Source organism: Triturus cristatus, chromosome 5_2 (genome assembly GCF_964204655.1).
Source record: "Triturus cristatus chromosome 5_2, aTriCri1.1, whole genome shotgun sequence".
In the NCBI taxonomy this organism is placed as follows: Eukaryota; Metazoa; Chordata; class Amphibia; order Caudata; family Salamandridae; genus Triturus; species Triturus cristatus.
In genome coordinates this window covers 1,128,729,451-1,128,748,077 of record NC_140588.1, presented here as the reverse complement: position 1 = coordinate 1,128,748,077, position 18,627 = coordinate 1,128,729,451, and positions in this window count along the sequence as shown.

Below are 18,627 nucleotides of genomic sequence, written 5' to 3'. Positions count from 1 at the left end.
CAGAGGGTGGGGCCGCCAGAGCTAGGCAACCTGTGCCGAAAGTGTCACTTATCTCGACCTACCACATTCCCTTCATTTTCAGCCCTGCTGGTGTCACCGGCTGCATTACCCCTGGCCCTGCACAGCGACCGGCGCGCCTCGTCCTGCATCCTGCCGAGGTAAGCGCTACTCACTACTGAGCATGGAGTGTTTATAGCTCCTCTTTGGGGGTCTTTGGGGTGCAGGTCCTGCGAGTGTTTCATAAAGGGGCACCATCTCGGCCATGCCTTAAAATCTGCCGAGTTCCAAACTGCTTTTTTCTTCTCGCAAGATGCTCGGTCATGACGTTCTGTTACCGGTGCTGTGTGTAGAGTGCAGAGTGTGAGTCTCTGGGGGTGTCCCAGCGGCTGAATAATAGCCCCTTCGCTGCCAGGCCTTTTCCCCCTCCTGTGTCACACCCTTTTTTGGCTATTTAGGGTAGTGCGCGCTGAGGCCCCTGTAACTTTTTGCCCACATAAGGTATCCACGCCAAATTTGCGTCCTTTTCTTCCAACATCATGGCGATTCTAAAGGTACTCAGGGTTTGTGGATTCCCCTGGAGGGGTCACAGAAATGAGCCAAATACAGCAAAATGTAGTTTTTTTGTGAAAAAATGGGGAAAACGGGCTGCAAATGAAAGCATCTGGGTTTTTCCCTGCAAATGTTATCAAAAAAGAGTTTGTGGGGCTGAAATCACCATTTTCCCAGCTTTTAGGGGATACCAGACTTTGGTCAGAAACCCAACATTTTTTACACAGTTTTGTCATTTTTCTGGGATATAGCCTATTTTTGCTATTTTTTGTGCTTTCGACCTCCTTTCAGTTAATGGTAGAAATGGGTACAAAAGCAATAATGGATCCAGGAAAGCTATACATTTTAGAGAAGTAGACAAACTTCTGAATTCAGCTAGGGGTCATTTGTGTAGCTCTATCAAGGTTTCTTTATAGAAACTAACAGTTAAATATAGGATAAATTGAAAATTTGGTGAAAAAAAAAAGCCTTTTGTGTCAACGTTTTCACCTGTAACTTCTTCTAATTATGACAGCTCTTTGAAAGCAATATACCGTTACATCCGCTGGACATTATTGGTTGTGGGGATATATAGGACTTGTAGGTTCAAAACACATTTTCCTCATATTTCTGTGGTGTAAAGTTCTGTAATTTGTGTGGATCCACAAATTTCCACCCACTCCATGTTCCCCAAAGTCTTCCAAGAAAAATGGTACCTCACTTGTGTGGGTCGGCCTAGTGCCGGCGACAGGAAATGGCGCAAAACGTAACATGGACACACCTCAATTTCGCAGCGAAAAATGACCCTTTTTTGGCAAAATGCCTAGCTGTTGTTTTTGAACCATTGCTCTGCCGGCACCTAGGGAAACCTAGCAAACCCATACATTTTTGAAAACTAGACACCCAGGGGAATCCAGGATGGGGTGACTTGACTGCCTCCCACCAGGTTCTTTTACCCAGAATCCCTTGCAAACCTAAAAAATTGCCCAAAAAAACTAATTTTCTCCACATTTCTGTGGTGGAAAGCTCTGGAATCTGCGTGGATCCACAAATTTCCACCCACCCCGTGTTCCCCAAAGTCTTCCGAGAAAAATGGTACCTCACTTGTGTGGGTCGGCCTAGTGCCTGCGACAGGAAACGGTGCAAAATGTACTGTGGACACACCTCAATTTCGCAGCGAAAAATGACCCTTTTTTGGCAAAATACCTAGCTGTTGTTTTTGAACCATTGCTCTGCCGGCACCTAGGGAAACCTAGCAAACCCATACATTTTTGAAAACTAGACACCCAGGGGAATCCAGGATGGGGTGACTTGACTGCCTCCCACCAGGTTCTTTTACCCAGAATCCCTTGCAAACCTAAAAAATTGCCCAAAAAAACAAATTTTCTCCACATTTCTGTGGTGGAAAGCTCTGGAATCTGCGTGGATCCACAAATTTCCACCCACCCCGTGTTCCCCAAAGTCTTCCGAGAAAAATGGTACCTCACTTGTGTGGGTCGGCCTAGTGCTTGCGACAGGAAACGGTGCAAAATGTATTGTGGACACACCTCAATTTCGCAGTGAAAAATGACCCTTTTTTGGCAAAGTGCCTAGGTGGCTGCCAAGCACCGGGCCAAAAAACCAAGTGACCCCCCCTTGCAAAACCAGGTTGTTTTGAGATAGGTAATTTTCATGTCGCCTCATTACGTTGTGGGCCCTTGCCTGTTGCGGGTACTTGGGCCTCCCTCACGAGTGAGGCACTGTTTTTATTGGGAGACCCGGGGGAACGCTGGGTGGTAGGAAATTTGTGTCAGCCCGGTGATGCCACAACTTTCCCACACACAAATGTGTGAAAAAGGTGATTTTTTCAGCTAAATTTGAGGTTTGCAGGGCATTCTGGGTAAGGAAACGTTGGGGGATCTACGCAAGCAATACCTCCATGGAATCCCCCAGGTGTCTAGTTTTCAGAAATTTGTGGGTTTGGTAGGTTTCCGTAGATGGCCGCCAAGCCCGGGGCTAAAAACTCATGGGACCCCCTTTGCAAAACCAGGTTGTTTTGTGATGGGTAATTTTGATGTCTGCTCAATAGGTTTTGGGCCCTTGCCTGACGCGGGCACTAGGCCTACCCACGCAAGTGAGGTACCATTTTTCTCGGAAGACTTTGGGGATCGCGGGGTGAGTGGAATTTTGTGGACCCACGCAGATTCCAGAACTTTCCACCACAGAAATGTGAGGAAAATGTGTTATTTTGGACACATTTTTAGGTTTGCAATGGATTCTGGGTAACAGAAACTGGTGAGAGCCAGTCAAGTCACCCCATCCTGGATTCCCCTCGGTATCTAGTTTTAAAAAATGTACAGGTTTGCTAGGTTTGCCTATGTGCCAACTGCGCTAGGGCCCAAAATCCACAGGTATGTACATTGCTAAAGTCGGAACCCAGTGGGCTTTCTGCCGCCCTGGGGGGGAATCGGGGAAGGGGGTTTCATCCCGATATGCCCCTAAAGGGTCTGAAAGACTGTGGCTATTTTTTGTGGGGGTGGGGGCATTGGTATGACCATTTTGGGCAGCCCCCACACCCACGCATAAAAAAGCCTGTGTACTCGTTGGCGCCTAGTGGGCTTTCTGCCCCCTCAGAGGGCAGATCAGGGGCCACTGCCACCATCTGCCCTCCCGGGGGGCAGAAAGACTGGAATTTCTCTGGGGGTGGGGTGGGGGTATTGTCATGCCCATTTTGGGGAGCCCCTACCCCTACACTAATAAAACAAAAAAATCCATGGTTTTTATTGGGCTTTCTGCACCCCCGGGGGGGCCAGATTGGGGGCTACATCTCCGATCTGCCTCCTGGGGGGCAGAAAGACTGTCATTTTTGTGGGGGGGAGGGTGAGGGCATTGGCGTGTCCGTTTCGGGCAGCCCACACCCTAAAACAAAATGTGCAAAAAAAATCCCTGGTTGATAGTGGGATTTCTGCCCCTCTAGGGGGGGCAGATTGGGGGCTACTGCCCCATCTGCCCCCCGGGGGGGGTCAGAAAGGCTGTAATGGTGGTGGGGGCATTGGCGTGCCCGTTTCGGGCAGCCTCCACCCTAAATAAAATCCATCACCCTAAATAAAATTGCGCGAAAAAAATCCCTGGCATCAAGTGGGCTTTCTGCCCCCCCGAAGGGGCAGATTAGGGGCCAATGCCCCATCTGCCCCCCAGAGGGGGCAGAAAGACTAATGATTTCGAGGGGTGGGGGCATGGGCATGCCTGTTTTGTGTAGCCCCCACCCTTATTTTTACTTTCTAAAAAAATCCCTTGTGTCGAGTGGGCTTTCCGCCCCCCGAAGGGGCAGATTAGGGGCCAATGCCCCTTCTGCCCCCCAGCGGGGGTAGAAAGGCTGTAATGGTGGTGGGTGGGGGCATTGGCGTGCCCGTTTCGGGCAGCCACCACCCTAAAAAAAAACTAAAAACAAATCCCTGGTGTTTAGTGGGCTTTCTGCCCCTCCGAAGGGGCAGATTAGGGGCCAATGCCGCATCTGCCCCCGGGGGGGGCAGAAAGACTGTAATAATTGGGGGAGTGGGGGCATGGGCATGCCCGTTTTGGGCAGCCCCCACCCTTATTTTTAGTTTCTAAAAAAATCCCTGGTGTCTAGTGGGCTTTCCGTCCCCCCAAAGGGGCAGATTAGTGGCCAATGCCCCATCTGCCCAGCAGGGGGGCAGAAAGGCTGTAATGGTGGTGGGTGGGTGGGGGCATTGGCGTGCCCATTTAGGGCAGCCCCCACCCTAAAAAACCCTAAAAACAAATCCCTTGTGTTTAGTGGGCTTTCTGCCCCCGCGAAGTGGCAGATTAGGGGCCACTGCCCCCATCTGCCCCCCAGGGCAGACAGTAATAATTGAGGCATGGGGTGGGGGCATGGGCCTGCCCGTTTTGGGCAGCCCCCACCCCTATTTTTTTATTTATTTTTATTCCCTGGTGTCTAGTGGCCTTTTGCCCCCCGGGGGGGCAGATTGGGGGCTACTGCCCCCATCTGCACCCCAGGGGGGGATAAAGTCTCAATGGTGCCAAAATATTCAGGGGGGAGCAAAGGCCCTTGCCCAAGGGGCCGCTTACCCCTCCCTGGTGTCTAGTGGGTGGATCCCTGCTTGGGGATCGCCCTCCTGTGGCGATCCCCAAGCAGGGATCCACTGGGGAGGAGATTCTCCCCTTTCCAACGATACCTCTCCCATCTTTCTATGTGCTCAGGGGGCTGAGATAGCCCCCTGAGCACATAGAAAGTGAAACTGAAATGAGCCTCTTGGCTCATTTCAGTTTCAGTTTCACTGTAATGACGTCGGCGCAACGTGCGCGCCGATCGTCATTACAGGGAAAGCAGGGGGGGGGCCTCGGGAGCTGGGGAAGCTCTTCCCCAGCTCCCGAGGCTATTTTGCTTCAAAGGAAATCCCTCTGGTGCCCGCACCAGAGGGATTTCGCCGGGGATGCCTCATGACGAGCTGGACTCGTCATGGGCACACGAGAACTGTGTGCCATGACGAGTCCAGCTTGTCATGGGCATTCAAAGGGATAGAATGTTATTCCTGTAAGGTCTGATGGGTGAACCTACAGATGTCGGCACCTAACGAGGAGGCTGTGTTTATATCCAGATGCTTGACTGTGTCATGATGACTTACACCTTTGTTCTTTCGAGCCGCATAAAACCGGTGCCTTCATATGTCGGTCACAATAGTTATGTGGCAAACTCTGAAGAAGTGTGCATTGGCTCTGGCGGCCGGATATTGTGCTATGCCATTACAAGTAGTATTTATATTTTTATTTTCCCGTGCGTAAACGCGACAGCAATCTGTTAGTAGGTACCCTGTTTCTGAGGTATAATCTAGTCAGAACATTAGATGGTACATCTCACTAGGCGGCCTTGGGCTATTCCTTTGGAAGACAATGGTTACATCAACGGTGTTGAAGTTTAAACTCACTTTTACTTCGACACTAATGCCACAAGTATCATTTTTCCTGAATGTTAACTGTCCGTCTTATCATCCAGTGGTTCTCGTTTTATATAAATTGTTAATCTACTTACATGTATACAATGTATGTATTAAAAAAACAAAACGCACATTCAATCATCATTTTTTGTCTGTGACAACTTTAGGCATTAATTGAGTCTATGTTTAAGGTTTTCCTTTTTAATAGCTCACCTACCACCAGTTTCTGGGCGCTTTTGGAGTAACTACATGTTATCACACGTAGGAAAGAGAGAAACACTTTTAGATCAAATTCTTACTAACAAATAAAACTTAGATTGTTATTAAAGTTAGATTGGTTTAAAAACGAACCAAAAAGCACAGCTTGCACTTTCTGGTACTTCATAAATACGTTTGGGGTCCTACTTTTCTTAGTTTTTCCAGTTAAAGCACTAAAGTACTTCTCGCAGTAAGCTGAAAATATTTGTACTTCATTAAATATAGTGTAACTGGTGGGCACTTCCCTCTGCAGAGAAGAGCCCCAAAATGACTCCCTCCGTGGGCCATACAGCAGTAAAAGAGGTTGCTGTCAGGAAGAGTACAAAAAAAAACCACCTTGTGAGGCCACATTTGCATGCAAACGGGTGAGATCTTTGCATGGCTCCTACAATAAGTTCAATCTTTCATCACTCCCCGGGGCTCAGTGGGAGGGGCGTCCCTTCTGTAGAAATAGTGGATACCGTCCACCTGCTTCCTCGCCCCACTAGACCCACAGGGACTAGAATACATTTACTAAACCTCAGCCTGGTGGAGACCTTGCATTAGTATATTGTAAAACGTGTACTAGTGTTAGTCCATTGCAAAGTCAGAGTGGTATTAGCTGAATGTAAACCTCTTAATAACGTGTGGGAGGGTGTCCCTTCTTGCACAAACAAAGCCTGGCCATAATGCAGCCACTCCGACGCGATGGTGCCAGGGTGCCAGTGTTAGTGCTAGGTAGACTCAAAGCACAGCAAAGCAGGGAGACAGTTGAAGAGCTCCATAGCTTAGTAGATTCAGCACTTTTCAGCTCTCTCCCATTGACACAACGCAGCAACTTGCGCTGCATTGCGTGAATTCTAAATAAAATCTGCACCTCAATGTGTAACCCAACTGGAAGTCTGGCTCGGCTGTTAAAAACCTAGCTACACTGCACAACCTTGGACAACTCACATCACCAACACCTCCCATAAAATGCAAACTCTTCATGCTTGATGGGACCAAAAATAACTGGAAATGTTGAAATGGTAACCAAGTAATCCAAGACTGCAAGCATTGTTGCCAAACATGGTCGTTTACTGCTAAAAAACCTATAACGAGGCAACCTTGACTCTCAGGGGCTATTGCAGAAGCCAGATGCAATCTCAGGAAACATCAAACAAAAAGAGAAAGACTCCTTGCTAACCCTATCAAAAGTCAGAAAAATCAGAAATAAATACACACTTGATCTCTCTAGACCAAAATCAACATATATACAGAGGGAAAGAATCAGTCCCCTAAAGCCATGACATCACTGTTGGCGCATTACTAATCCATCCTCAATGTCAAATGCCAATTGACAAGCACCAGAAATTGGAATCTACAAAACATGTTTCATACATTTCATTACAAATTATTGTCAACAAGATGTAAGTTCAACAAAAACAGCAAAATCCCATCCCTTGCCAGACATATTCCAGAACATGGAGGGGCATATTTATAAGCTCCTAAAGCCGCAGGAATGTCTCTTTCAGTAGCGTTGTGATGAAGATAGGGGCCTTTACTTATTGACAAGGCAGCGGTAAGCCACTGGATTAATGCTGCCTTGTAAAGAAGGCCCCCTTTCACACTATGCTTAGCACGAAAGGGGCAGGCAATGGGTGTTGCGGTGGGCATCCCACATCAGTACCCATTGATTTTGACGCTGCCCCCTATGTGCAAGGGAGGCGTAAATAGGAGGCAGCGCCAGAATTAAGACCAGGTAAAATCTGCAGCACACATAGAAGCAGTGAAGCGCCATTGCATGTTTATGAGCTGGAAGGTCCCCCTTCCTGCACAGAAACAATCTTAAAGAATGACATTTTGCAACTTCTATGTGTGCTGTATAAAGCAGCACACACAGAAGTGACAAAACACCATTCCAGGTTGTTTATGTGCAGAAAGGGACAACTTCCTGCACCTAAACAACCCCTCCCCTCAACACAGGCACCCTTGCACTATGGTGCACGGGAGCCTGCATTGGTGCTAGGGTGCCTGCATTGGTGCTAGGGTGCCTGCATTGGTGCTAGGGTGCCTGCGTTGGTGCTAGGGTGCCTGCATTGGTGCTAGGGTGCCTGCATTGGTGCTAGGGTGCCTGCATTGGTGCTAGGGTGCCTGCATTGGTGCTAGGGTGCCTGCATTGGTGCTAGGCTGCCTGCATTGGTGCTAGGGTGCCTGCATTGGTGCTAGGGTGCTAAATTTTGTGCCAGACCAGGGGAAATGCAAGGCTGAACCGTATTCTTGTAAATACGGTGCAGCTCTGAGTTTCAGTAGTGGTGGAGCGCGGTGTTAAGCCAACAAGGCAAACGCTGAGCTCCTTCACTTCTTTTGTAAATATGCCACATAATCCCTTAACTCCCATATTCCTAATAACTAGGAAAAATCCTAACCCCACAAACTTTTCCTCTAACCCCATACCAAGCAAATTTGTTAAATAAAACTTCCACATCCTTCAAGATACTGGAACAACTTGATAAATGTCTTCCTAGACCAAGATGTTTCTTAACCCACTAAAAACAAGCCAAATCCAACCCAAATAAGCCGAAAACCCAACATAGACAACACACAAATATCGCACCATATCAAACCTTGAGTGGTTGTCAGAAACATCAACACAGTGTGCATTCGTTTGGTCAGACTAGGAGATAATTTGCCACAGGCAGCAATCACTGCAGATGATTTCAGATATTTGCTTATTCAAAACATTTTTATCTTGAATATTGATTTCTCAATACTAATAGTGAGTTCAAATGTAAGCTATGTTTTATAAATCTAACAAGGAAGCACTAATGGAAAGTGGTGTATCTTTCCCAAACCAGGCTGGTGCCTGAAAGTGCTAGACACATTCCAAAGAGGAACAAACCGAAACCAGAATGTGGCGGCCATATTTGAATCTGATATATTAGCCTGCGTACCCTGGAGAACCTTGCTTCCCTTTGGCTGGTTTTGTATCTGCTTGCTTGTGGCTCGTTCAGTTTGAAAACTGTGAATTGTTTTACAATCTTGTCTAAAATATCTTCTTTCTGGTCTCAGCTGAATTCCTTCAGTGGTATTGATTGTTGTTGGAGTATCTTTGTACACAAATGGGCATTTCCTCAAAGACTGACTGTACTGTTTTTTGATTGATTGATTTTAGTAAAGCAAAGTTCTGCTGTTGTCTGTGAAGTGACAACCTCCCATCACTTCAAATACTGGATTTGGTGTTCGGAATGGATTATAAATCCATGCTGTATAATTCAAGACATCCAAGTAATTGGGTTGTGCTTCAATTTATCATCACACCACAGAAGAGTCACCTTTCATACGTCGTATTTCATTTCAGAAGCACTCTTCACTGCAGAGTGTTACCCAGCTCTGAGCGGGTGGGCATACATTTTATGATAGACAGTGCAAGATTATTCCATTCAGAAGACTATATAACAAATGTTGTTTGTTTATTCTCTTCAGAACTTAAATTCATGAGACAAATAATACTAGGTCCAAGAGAGGGTGCTGAGCAGTGACATGTGTGTTCCCCTTTCCCGCTCTGTTCTCGGAGTCACTTTTTAGCGTTGTGAAGGAAGTGGCCCCATTCGGGTCACTCGGGTCACTCACGACCACCTCTCTGCCATCTTCAAAATGAAGAGTCATTCAGACAGTAGAGAATACAAACCAATATCAGTTTATTCAAGGTCCGCTCAGAGCGGAGCCCTGTCTGCCCAGTCGCCAAGCGTGAGGCAGAGAGAGTCTGACTTCAGCAAGCATAACCATACATTATGTCCATTTCAGAATCAATGAAAACACGACCACCATGGAATTTTCCAGAAAAACACAGCTGTACAGTAAATTACAAAGGAGTATGTTTCAGTTCTGAGGCCAGGCACACATTATCTATCAGTCAAGGCATTCCACCTGTGCCCGCCACTAGACAAGTGGGAGGGGGCTTACATCTAAAGAAAAGGTATCCGCTAATAAGAACAGTGCATTCATTAGTGAGGCAGAACTCCGCTATGAAGAAACGTAACCTAGGAGGGTTGTTTCTCTGAAATAGCAGAGAATTAGTTTTGGTCATGATACAAAATGGCTCAGTGAATGCTAACTTACGTAAAACAATACAGAAGCATATTTTTTTATTCCAGAGTACAAGGTGGGCAAGACAGACCAGCATCGAAGCCTAAGCATCCCCTCTGTGGTACGGTGCATTTGACAGATTAAAAAACCCATGCTAACTCACTGCCCATGTGTTATGGATCCAAACTGGAGAAGTTGTGCGTGCCGGACATAAAGGCAGTGGCGTAGCTTGACCGATTGACGCCAGTGGCGGGACTTGCGGTGGCTGCCCTGCGGCCACATGTAAGGGCGCGGGTTGCTGGTGATGCCATTGGTAAGAGTGAGGGGAGGAAGCCCAACGCCACCAAACCTCATGCCACCCGGGGTGCACTGCCCCCCTTGCTACATCACTGCAGAAAGGTACACATGAGGCTCGAACAAAAAAAACACATTTTACATCAGTAATTATAAAATGTTTTTAATCAACTAGATTGATTGTAAAGATATGAGTCCTCTAGCTGATTAAGAAGAACATTTACCAAGTTCATCCTTGTCACAGTCTGAAACTGCTGTTACAGTGCCAACTACTGTATGTCTCATATGGCCATTGCAGGTGTTGTATGTCTCCCAAAAATCAATAGGAAATCATGGACGCTTTTCTAGAGACCCCAAAAAATAAGGGCAATTTATAACACAAAGGCCCTCACTAAGATGTTGGGTGGACGTGACACTGTTGCAGAGGGGAAACCAACCGACTATAAGTCGGCGGATCCGAACACCATATTTCGATGCGAGCAACCATAGTGTGGGCGCAAACTCCCATTTCTCTATGGGACTTTGTGTGGCAGGCGGAAATCACCCATAGCACAAGCACCCACAGAGAAATGAGAGTTAGTGTAAATCCCTGCAGCGTGCGGCAGGCAGAGGTCACCCGTAGCACAAGCACCCATAGAGAAATGGGAGTTAGTGTAGATCCTGCACTGTGTGGCAGGCGGAGATCACCTGTAGCACAAGCTCCCATAGATGAATGGAAGTTTGTGTAAATCCTGCACCGTGCGGCGGCACCTCCCTGCGGCGACATCCTACGAAGGACCAAAATAGTTTACATTTTTTGTGCTCAGCCTCTGCATTTACTACCTCGGAGTCCAAAGAGGCGTCTATGCTGGGTATGGTAATTGTCGATGGTGCATCCCAGGTCTTACTTTCTGTATCTCTAAATCGCCCTCTACCATTTGATGAGAATTCAGTGAATCTTTGATAGGAGCTCAGAAGCTAGTCCATAGATGTAGAGTTACTGGAAGTAAAACAGGATAAAAATACTTTGCTGAGTTATTTAGCAATGTAAATATTTGGTGTTAGAAGCACAACAGCATAGCTGGAAGCCACAACTCTGCATGTACAAGGGGCGCAGTGAAGGTTTGAAGGAGATGCTAGTCCGGGTGCCAATAAACCTAATGATTGCAAAGAATGAATTGATTGGGACTTACAAATGAATCTCAGGTGGGCACAATGGAAGGTGTGTGTAGGCAAACTAAGGGCAAATGTAGGGTGTGGGAAAGATCATCTTTTGATCCCCAGTGGCCACAAGCAGAAGTGGACATTATCCCCAGAACCCATGCAGACAGGAACCATGTGTCAACAAGCACCACACGAAGTAGAGAGCGCCAGAGGTCTACCAGTCTATGTCTGCATTGTGGAGCTCACACAGTTTATCAAGAGTTCTCTCAAAAATGCACAAGTGTCAGTGTCCGGTAAGCGACACCAATGCTGTTATTGCTCATGACATGTTGCATCAGCCAACATCATCTTGTCTGCCCATCTGAACCTTGGACTCTTCCAAGGTGGGCACCACTAAGCGAGGGCTCTCTACCCGAGCGCTCAGAGTCCAGAACTTCTCATTCTTCGGATCCATTTCCAAGGTTCCTTACAACCTTCTGAATGGAACACACTGCATCTACTAAGACATCTGATTTTTAGGTTCTGTTATGTGTATCGCATATGCGCTTGATGATTGTAAGCAGAAGTCTAGGAAAGCTTCATTGAACTCTTTGAGGATAAATTGTTTGGCTTTAACTTGTTAAATCACTGCCTACTTTGTCTTAATATATGCCTTTGGGCTTCCAGAAGGCAAGAGGGTTGATGTTTCTGGGGCAAATCAGTTGCAGTGCAGCACCAGACAGGGCAGAGAGCATTATCATGGCCTAATGGTCTGATGAGGTTTCTTGCTTCTTCATTTTGAAAGTTGTTGTCAGGGTCATTGCGGATGTATCGAAGCTGGATTGGGTGGATCAGTAGAGTGGGATTTCCAGGTCTTAGGTGTGTGAGTGTGGTTCATGGCAAGAAGGCCCCTAGGGGAATGAGAAAGGGGAGGCAGGCTTGATTGCCAGGACCAGAGATGGACTCTACAAGGATGAACATCTGCATGAAGGAGACTCACTGCTACAGCTACCCTGGAAACCTGAAGGTATTCTTCATGCCCCCTAGACCCAGCTGCCCTAGTGAATGGGGCAAACAATCTCGCAACATTCGTAAAAATCCCCTCAAAATCTGTGATTTATCCAGACCATATGTAAACATTATTAAGTTGCTTAGAAAGATAAGACTTAACAGTTGCAAGCTGCTTGACTGAAGCAAAGGATGGATTTTGAGGCATGCACAGACAAGCTTGACTGGACTCAAATAATGAATTGTCTTATGAGATTATATAGACTGAAGAACCTGTTTGAGATGTATTAGGTACCAGTAGGTAATCAAGATGGCTCAAGAGGCAGTTGGCACGGTTTTTGATCATGCACTAGCACTATGGATTTGCTGCTCTTGATCCCATAGCTGCAGGTTTCCCACCCCATGTGTGATCTGTGGCAGTTGTCACACGATTAGTAAAAGCAACATAGCCATTGCAGGCCGTAGTCAAATGGTCCAACTAGTAGAAACCTCTGAAAATATTGTCTTGAACTTCACACTTACATCGGCCATGACATAATTCATGGCCAACCTACGTCTCACCCTAAACTCCCAGGGGCATATTTATGAGCTCCTACTGCTGCCAGAGCATCACTGTTTGCAATCCGCTGGCAGCGCAAACTACAAAATCTTATTGAGGTCAGGCAAGTCCTCATAGATATGAAGTGGGGTACGGTACCTTAATTGCTGTCTTACCTTACTCTATATTCAGGAGGTGTTCCATGTGTGTTGCCATGGGTATTTCTAAGCAAAACTAATGGATGTTGACTATCCCCCAGACTTGCAAGAGCAAGTGGTACTTGTGTTAACTCATTAATACGTCCTCTGCACATGTTATTTGTGTTAACTCATATGTCGTCCTCACAAGTGGCACTTGTGGTAACTCATTAATACATCCTCTGCACATGTAGTACTTATGGTAACTCATTCATATTTCCTCCTTGCATGTGGTACTTGTGTTAACTCATTAATATGTCCTCTGCGCATGCGCATGTGTTACTTGTGTTAACTCATTTATACGTCCTCCTTGCAAGTGGCACTTGTGGTAACTCATTAATACGTCCTCTGCGCATGTGGTACCTGTGGTAACTCATTAATATTTCCTCCTCGCATGTGGTTCTTGTGGTAATACATTAATATGTGCTCCTCACTTGTGGTACTTGTGATAACTCATTAATACGTCCTCCTTGTGTCTTGTACTTGTGGTTAACTCACGAATATGTCCACCTCGCATGTGGTACTTGTGTCAACTCATTAATACGTCCTCTGCGCATGAGCATGTGTTACTTGTGTTAACTCATTTATAGGTCCTCCTCGCATGTGGCACTTGTGGTAACTCATTAATACAGCCTCTGCTCATGTGGTACCTGTGTTAACTCATTAATATGTCCTCCTCACATTTGGTTCATGTGGTAAGTTATTAATAGGTGCTCTTCACTTGTGGTACTTGTGGTAGCTCATTAATGCATCCTCCTTGCATATGGTACTTGTGGTAACTCATGAATATGTCCTCCTCGCATGTGGTACTTGAGGTAACTCATTAATACGTCTTCCTCTCATGTGGTACATGTAGTAAGTCATAAATATGTGCTCCTCACGTGTAGTACTTGTGGTAACTCATTAATTCATGCTCCACACATGTAGTACTTGTGGTCACTCATTAATGCGTCCTCCTCGCATGTGGTCAGGGCCAAACTGGTAGTAGCGGGCAACAGGCAATCCCCGGTCGGCCGCACGGGTGGCGGCCAGTTGTGGGCCCCTGGGGGCCGTTTTTGTTTTAGGGCCGTTTTTGCAGCATAGCTGCAAAATCTGCCCTGTAACAAAATCGTCTGAAAACTGGCCCTGGCAAAGAGCTCGGCCATACCCCCAATCCTCCTCGCAAGTGATACTTGTGGTAACTCATAAATATGACCCCTTCCCATGTGGTACTTGAGGTAACTCATTAATACATCCTCCTCATATGTGGTACTTCTGGTAACTCATTAATATGTCCCTCCTTGCATGTGTTACTTGTGGTAACTCAATAATATGTCCTCCTCGCATGTGGTACGTATGGTAACTCATTAATGAGTCGTCGTTGCATGTGGTACTTGTGGTAACTCATTAATGCCTCCTCCTAACATGTGGTCCTTGTATTAACTCATTGATATGTTCTCCGTGCACGTGGTACTTGTGGTAATTCATTAATACACACTACTCACACGTGGTACTTGTGGTAACTCATTAATACATCCTCCTCGCATGTGTTACTTGAGGTAACTCATTAATACATCCTACTCGCATGGGGTACTTGTGAAAACTCATTAATACGTCCTCCTCGCATGTCGTATTTGTGGTAACTCAATAATACGTTCTCCTCGCATGAGGTACTTGTGGTAGTTCATTAATACGTCTTCCTTGCATGTTTTACTTGTGGTAACTCATTAATACGCCCTACTCACATGTGGTACTTGTGGTAACTCATTAATATGTCCTTCTTGCATATGGTACTTGTGGTAACACATTAATAAATCCTTCTTGGATTTGGTAATTATAGTAACTCATTAATACGTCCTCCTCGCATGTGGTACTTGTGGTAAGTCATTAATATGTCCTGTACGCCTGTGGTGCTTGTGGTAACTCATTAATACGTCCTCCTCGCATGTGGTACTTGTGGTAAGTCATTAATACTTCCTCCTCGCATATGGTGCATGTGATAAATGATTAATACGTCTTTCTTGCTTTCGGTACTTGTGGTAACTCAATAATACGTCCTCCTCACACATGGTACTTGTAATAACTCATTCATATGCCCTCCTGGAATTTGGTACCTGTGGTAACTCAATAATACATCCTCCTCGGAAGTGGTACTTGTGGTAACTCATTAATAAGTCCTCCTCACATGTGGTACTTATGGTAACAAATTAATATGTCCTCCTCGCAAGTGGTACTTGTGGTAACTCAATAATACATCCTCCTCGCATTTGGTACTTATGGTAACTCATTTATGAGTCTTCCTCTAATGTGGTACTTGTGGTAACTCATTATTGCCTCCTCCTCACATGTGGTACTTGTGGTAACTCATTAATATGTCCTCTGCGCATATGGTACTTGTGTTAACTCATCAATACGTCCTCCTTGCATTTGGTACTCATGGTAATTCATCAAAAACATCCTCCTTGCATGTAGTACTTGTGTTAACTCATTAATGCCTCCTCTGTGCATTCGCATGTGTTGCTAGTGTTAACTCATTAATGCATCATCCTCGCATGCAGCACTTGTGGTAACTCATTAATAAGTCTTCATCGCATTTGGTACTTGTGGTAACTCATCAATATGTCCTCCATGCATGTGGTACTTGTGTTAACTCATCAATATATCCTCTGCGCATGCGCATGAGTCACTTGTGTTAACTCATTAATACGTCCTCCTCGCATGTGGCACTTGTGGTAACTCATTAATGCATCCTCTGCACATGTGGTACTTGTAGTAACTCATTAATATATCCTCCTTGCATGTGGTACTTCTGGTAACTCATTAATATGTCCTCCTCACTTGTGGTACTTGTGGTAACTCATTAATATGTCGTCCCTGCATCTGATACTTGTGGTAGCTCAATATGTCCTCCTTTCATATTGTACTTGTGGTAACACATTAATACATTCTCCTTGCATGTGCTACTTGTGGTAAGTCATTAGTACGTCCTCCTCGCATGTGGTAATAGTGGTAACTCATTAATATGTCCTTTGCGCATGCGCATGTGTTACTTGTGTTAACTCATTAATACGTTCTCCTCGCATGTGGCACTTGTGGTAACTCATTAATACATCCTCCTCGCATGTGGTACTTGTGATGTGTCATTAATATGTCCTCCTCATTTGTGGTACGTGTGGTAACTCATAAATACATCCTCCTTGCATGTGGTACTTGTGGTAACTCATAAATATGTCCTACTCACATTTGGTACTTGTGGTTCTCATTAATATGGCTTCCTCGCATGTGGTACAAGTGGTAGTTAATTAATACATCCTCCTTGCATGTGGTACTTGTGGTAACTTAATAATGCAAACTCCTTGCATGTGGTACTTGAGGTAACTCATTTATAAGTCCTTCTCGCATGTGGTACTTGTGGTAACTCATTTATACGTCCTCCTCGCATGTGTTACTTGTGGTAACTCAATAATACTTCATCCTTGCATGTCGTACTTGTGGCAACTCATCAATACTTCCTCCTCACATGTGGTACTTGTGTTAACTCATTAATATGTCCTTTGCGCATGCGCATGTGTTACTTGTGTTAACTCATTAATACGTTCTCCTCGCATGTGGCACTTGTGGTAACTCATTAATACATCCTCCTCGCATGTGGTACTTGTGATGTGTCATTAATATGTCCTCCTCATTTGTGGTACGTGTGGTAACTCATAAATACATCCTCCTTGCATGTGGTACTTGTGGTAACTCATAAATATGTCCTACTCGCATTTGGTACTTGTGGTTCTCATTAATATGGCTTCCTCGCATGTGGTACAAGTGGTAGTTAATTAATACATCCTCCTTGCATGTGGTACTTGTGGTAACTTAATAATACAAACTCCTTGCATGTGGTACTTGAGGTAACTCATTTATAAGTCCTTCTCGCATGTGGTACTTGTGGTAACTCATTTATACGTCCTCCTCGCATGTGTTACTTGTGGTAACTCAATAATACTTCATCCTTGCATGTCGTACTTGTGGTAACTAATTAATACTTCCTCCTTGCACATTTTGGTAACTCATTAATACTTCCTCAACGCATCTGGTAATTATGGTAACTCATTAATATGTCCTCTCACACATGGTACTTGAGGTGACTCATTAATATGTGTTCCTCACATCTGGTACTTGTGGTAACTCAATATATCCTCCTTGCATGTGGTACTTGAGGTAACTCATAAATACATCCTCCTTGCATGTGGTACTTGTGGTAACTCATTAATACATCCTCCTTGCATGTGGTACTTGTGGTAACTCATTAATACATTCTCCTTGCTTCTGGTACTGTTGGTAACTCATTAATATGTCCTCCTCGCATGTGGTACTTGTGGTAACTCATTAATATGTCCTCCTCGCATGTGGTACTTGTGGTAACTGATTAATACGTCCACCTTGCATGTGGTATTTGAGGTAACTCATTAATACGTTCTCGCATGTGGTACCTCTGGTAACTCATTAATATGTCCTCCTTGCATGTTGTACTTGTGGTAACTCAATAATACTTCCTCCTCGCATGTTGTACTTATGGTAACTCATTAAGAGTCCTCCTCGCATGTGGTACTTGTGGTAACTCATTAATATGTCCTCCTCGCATGTGGTACTTGTGGTAAGTCATTAATATGTCCTCCTCACATGTGGTACTTGTGGTAACTCATCAATACGTCCTCCTTGCACTTGGTACGTGTGGTAACTCCTCAATATGTCCTCCTCGCATGTGGTACTTGTGTTAAATCATGAATACGTTCTCTGCGCATGCACATGTGTTACTTGTGTTAACTCATTAATACGTCCTTCTCGCATGTGGCACTTGTGGTAACTCATCAAAAAGTCTTGCTCACATTTGGTACTTGTGGTAACTCCTCAATATGTCCTCCTCACATGTGTACTTTTGTTAAATCATTAATTTGTCCTCTGTGCATGCACATGTGTTACTTGTGTTAACTCGTGTATACATCCTCCTCACATGTGGCACTTGTGGTAACTCATTAATACATACTCTGCACATGTGGTACAAATGGTAACTCATTAATATGTCCTCCTTGCATGTGGTTCTTGTGGTAAGTCATTAATATGTACCCCTCACTTGTGGTACTTGCGGTAACTAATTAATACGTCCTCCTTGCATTTGGTACTTGTGGTAACACATGAATATGTCCTCCTCGCATGTGGCACTTGAGGTAACTCATTAATACATCCACCTACCATGTGGTACTCTGTGGTAACTCATTAATACGTCCTCTTCACATGTGGTACTTGTGGCAACTCATTAATGCATCCTCCTCACAATTGATACTTCTGGTAACTCATTAATACGTCCGCCTCGCATGTGGTACTTGAAGTAACTCAATAATACGTCCTCCTCACATGTGGTAATTCTGGTAACTCATTAATATGTCCTCCTCGCATGTGGTACTTGTGGTAACTCAATAGTACGTCCTCTTCGCATGTCATACTTGAGGTAACTCATTAATACTTCCTCCTCGCTTGTGGTATTGCATTAATACGTCCTCCTTGCATGTGGTAGTTGTCGTAACTCATTAATACGTCCTCCTCGCTTCTGGTACTTGTGGTAACTTATTAATACGTCCTCCTCGCATGTGGTACTTGTGGTAACTCATTAATACGTCCTTCTTGCTTCTAGTACTTGTGGTAACTCATTAATACGTCCTTCTCGATTCTGGTA